At 41.4% G+C, this 5,000-nt stretch overlaps 1 long non-coding RNA gene across 1 annotated transcript in view; it reads right to left on the reverse strand.

The window, feature by feature from the left end:
• Positions 1-514: 514 nt before the first annotated feature.
• The window catches only part of LOC100216657 (uncharacterized), a 5,467-nt gene continuing 981 nt past the window's right edge, over positions 515-5,000 (reverse strand). Inside the window, exons 1-3 of the long non-coding RNA NR_131783.1 lie at positions 4,845-5,000; positions 1,745-1,889; positions 515-755 (exon numbers count right to left, since the gene is read on the reverse strand). The exon at positions 4,845-5,000 is cut by the window's right edge and continues 981 nt beyond it. This is a non-coding gene — a long non-coding RNA (uncharacterized lncRNA). The remainder of the gene's footprint in view (positions 756-1,744; positions 1,890-4,844) is intronic.

Below are 5,000 nucleotides of genomic sequence, written 5' to 3' on the forward strand. Positions count from 1 at the left end.
CCATGGCGAACCCCTCGTTTTCAGCCCAGACGCTAGGCCGAACAGCCCTGCCGCCCCGTCGCCATCGTGCCCTTCACCAACCCAAGGCATACGTAGCAGCTTCGGTGTCTTTCCACACGCTTGGACTTGGCTTTTTTTTGGTCGTGCACGAACCCACGGCGGTCTTCGGGCTCTTGCCACGCTGCGCCTTGGCCGTTTCCGTTCGGAAGACCAGTGCCCCTCTCCCGTGGGTTCGAAACCTAGTCGCTAGGCGGTGCGTAGAGTGGGGGGAGGGACGAATCCATGCGACGCGGGGCTGGATCTCAGTGGATCGTGGCAGCAAGGCCACTCTGCCACTTGCTGTGGCGGAACCGCCCGAATTATTCCAGCTTAAGTGCCCAAGTCACACCCTTAAGGGCAGCAACGCACTTAAACAGGAATAACCCGTCAGTCCCTCGGATCTAGTCCGATAAAGCCACTTACCAGGATCGAATACCACTAGCTCACACGAAGGTGAGGCACAGAGAAATACAATAAAACATAATACCACAAATTTAATAAGTATCATTAGTGATTACATTATCGGAGTTTCAGAAATAATAACCATAATTTTTAATGCAGCGGAAATAACTAACGGAGAAAACCGAGTAACATGGCGAAGCCTGGCCACGCTACTCCTCCTGGTCCTCTCCCGCGGAAGCAGTAACCCACTCGACCATCTATCCCGGTGGCAGAGATGAAGGCCAAGTCACACCATCAACCAAATCAATGAGTACCTGCAAAAATTGTGCCACAAGCAAGGCTGAGTATACTAATACTCAGCTAGACTTACCCGGTGTGAGGAGTCTACTCCTCTACCTCTAGACATGCAGCTGTTTGGCTGTGGGGTTTGGTTGCCAAAAGCACTAGCTGAGTTTCTAAATCAAGATTTTAACTTAGTCAAAATTATATGTGACTCTCTTAAGGCTAAAAGTGGACTATCTACTCATACATGGTAGCAAGCATTATTAACAATCAACATCTTATCTCAACTTATCATACTTCCACTTATTACTCAATGCAGTACAAGGGATCAAGCAGTCTCATTAGCTGCGAGAAGCAGACGATTCAAATCGAGTTTTTTTATCCTTGCAAGGTAAACCTAAACACACGACATGCAGGGGCACTCCGTCCCCACACACCTCAACCGTCCCCATCGATTCCCTGGCAACAGATCAGGGCTCACCGCCTTGGCGTACAATGCCCCACTGACCCCGACTGGCCGTCGTGCAGTGGCCGCACTTGTACCCACCATAACCGGAATGGGAGACCTCGTCTCAGGTCGCGTGAGGGGATATGTCTGCGGGCAGGTTCACTCAGGTACTAGGCTTACCGATTTACCATATTTCTCGGTATGTGTTTAGTACGTTCAAACGCTTGACACAGGTATCCGCACGTTAATCCTTATTCCATTTTCCCATCTCGTAAACAACCAATCCCCATGGATTGTTGTTCACCAACTAGTATCTTGATAGAGTGAAAGTGGGTACAATCAATTTCCTGATCTCGCACGAGTGCTAGAAAAATCACCCGTCTTCTACCGAGATCCTAATTAAATAAAGCAACTACTCGACCTATCATACTAGTATTCATCTCAATAGGATTCCTGAGATCATGCAACTAGGGTTTCAAACAATTCCTACACCTAAGAGCACAATCAATCCTACAATCATTAAGTGAAGTAAAATAGCATAAATAACATGTTATGCATAAAACCGGGGCTTGCCTTTAATTTAACACTTAGACAGTGTTTGCGGGGTGGCACTCGCTTGGCGAGCATCCACTGGTTAAGTCCACCATCCTTCAGTATGTCCACCAACTGCATCTTGTGGTTGTCACCACATTACTTGCACGGTCGTCACCTCTCGGTCCTAAATGAGGTGCAAGATGCATATGTATGAATATAATGAAAGTAGCACAAGATATACAAGGACACAGTGGCGAACTAAACAATAAAATGGAAGACACCGTAACAACCACATGTTCGCTTTAGTTATCTACACATTATCGACGTTCAGCATTAACACCATTAAAAAGACGACAACATGTTTGTTTATTTACTCAACACAATAACAACATCACAAGTACGCGCATTTTATTTATTTGGACACAGCTTTTCATTAGTTCTCCTATTGATCGCGCAAAACCATCATCGAGCACACAAGTTCACTAGAGGACACAGGCATCAATGTCTATGGAAACTCCTATATCACAATCAACTAGAGAAGAAACATATAAAACAAGACACACATGTCATCTCTAGCTTAACCATGACAAGTCTACATTACTTAAGAGCAAACCAAACATTTTTAGCGAGAAAGATAAACTAAACAATTAAAAGCGCACTAGCAGAATTTTTGGACAGCAATACAGCAGTCACTTGTTTCAGTCATAACTTTTCAAATATTAATCCAAAAATATTAAACTAGGACTTTCTGGAAAGCTTATAAAGTGAACTACAACTTTGGTATTTTTACCACAGCATGATTAAACACTTAGCAAGGTCAAAACATGCCAATACAACAGTGCTGTCCAAATTTGGACAGATTCAGACTTGCAACTTCAAAAATCCACAACTGAAGATTCAGACATCCAAACAAAGTGATTTTAGACTTTCTGGAAAGATAGTTAAATGTTCTACAAATTATTTATAAACATCATTGGCTAGTTTAATATGTATCAAGGGTAAAATACACTATGAAGGTTGTGCTGTCCAAAACTGGACAGATTCAGTCTTCACACTTCAAACGCATGTAACTTAATCTTCAGACCACCAAAAATAGTGATCCAAGACTTTTTGGAAAGCTTGGCAAAAGCACTACATAACTTTTATAATCACCAAGAAGTTATTCCAGGTTTAATCAAATCAAACATTACAGTTTTCGAAATCTGTCCTGACAGAGGACAGAACACAGCAACCAGTTTGTAAAATTCATAACTCTTAAACTATCAGGCCTGTGTTTATGAAATTTTAACACAAGCAAGATCAGAAAAGCATCTACAACTTTCTTATAATGACCATGAACAGATTGTAACATTAAATTAGGCAAACAATGCAGTTTCTGAAATCTGTACAGAATTTGGACAGATTCAGTCACTGAATTTGTAAAAATCCTAACTCCTAAACCTTCAGACCTATGGCTGTCAAATTTTAACACAAGCAAGATAATAAAGTTATCTAACACTTTTCTATAGCACCTATCTACAGAAAACACAATTTGGGTCATCAAACATACAGCACACCGAAAACAGTACGTGCAGTCCAAAACAGCAATCAATACATTTCAGTTTCTATCCAATTCAAGAATTGCCGCGTTCTAGAGACTTGAATTATTCTAACACTTTACCAATTGTTAGAGTTAAAATAATCATATGAGGACTAACAAGTAGACTCACTAATTTTCATCCAAGTTATTTAGTGCACTAAAACTACTACAACCAATCAACGACGCATTCTCTATAACAATCAATATCGAGGCGCTTTTCACCAATAGTTTGCATCTCAATTTAGACATCACGTGAGCACTACCACTTTTCATTCACGACCATAACCACACACATTTAGGCTACAACAAGCAATTCACCGTGATTACGAGCTTAACCACGCCATCTAACAATTCGGTTAACTAGAGCAACGACATCGCCGCTAAATAACATACACGTCAACTTGCCTATTATTGCCGCAATCCGAGACACAACATATACTACAACATTTAACGAAATCGACTCCTACTTAATATGAGTTGGCTAATCACAGTATAAGACTTAGCGAACCATTTTAGACATCGTAACTCAAGAACATGGGTTGGAGCCGATTGATCAGTGTTTCTCAACCATTGCTCAACTTAATTTAGTTAACACACCAGTCACCTAAAACAGCACATTCTTGGGGTCTAACCTAGAGGCATTTACATACGGCGTAAAACTCCATAAGACTACATTTGTTACTGACACCAACAATTTCCTACCGACCTATTATTCACCATACGAACGCAGTTACACGCCGCCTACTAGTTTCTAACATAATCCTCATATAGCTCGTAATTCAAACTACTCACTAACAATAAATCACACACGACAACTACCACATCGACCGGTTAATTTATTTGGATCCCACCCGTCTAGCGTACCACTAGTATCCCGCATTTTGACTCGACTTATAATTATAGAGGAAGCAACGGCTACCTTGGGATGCCATCACCCCTCTACTTAAGCCATAACAATTTCTACCTATTCTAACCGAACTTTCGTGGCGAGCACATCTTATATTGCCCTGTCTCGCATACAACCATGTGGGGGCGTGCACTCGAGACACATCGATCAATGTGACGCGACTACTAATATATGAACTCCGATACTCATGTTTTAATAATTAATCCTCTACGCAACTAGCATTTTCTAACTACTCGTCACAACAATAAATATGCTCCCTATATAATCATGAATCCCATCACATCGCATAAAACAATCACACTTTACGCATAACCACATATCGATGCATTCCCCACAACAAAATCCGCATTTTGTAATTTAGTTTTCGCATTAAACAACGCATATCATATTTTCCTATCAAAATATAAAAACAGCCGAGTTCCTTTCTTCTTCGTTTTCTTCTCTACGCAAAATTCAATCCATACCAACACAATTTTTAAACATGCACCACATCGACCAAAACATAATTAGACAACTACAAATCGCTCACATCAACAACCTCTTGCTCTCTAACCGCAAACGCGATCCTACCAATGCGCATAACCGAAATATTTTACACATATGCATTCAAAATAATTAATCGAGTCGATCGAGAGCGACATGCATCGGCTCACCATAAACAAACCCAAACGGCGTTTGCAAGAACGACGGTGATTCCGATTTGTGCATCGCTACGAACATCGACGAGCATCGAGCGGCTTGCCTTCTCCACGCAAAACACGGGGTTCCTCTCCTCCATAAACAAAAGAAAACAACACATATACACAATT

The sequence above is a fragment of the Zea mays genome, chromosome 6 (genome assembly GCF_902167145.1).
Source record: "Zea mays cultivar B73 chromosome 6, Zm-B73-REFERENCE-NAM-5.0, whole genome shotgun sequence".
Classification (NCBI taxonomy): Eukaryota; Viridiplantae; Streptophyta; class Magnoliopsida; order Poales; family Poaceae; genus Zea; species Zea mays.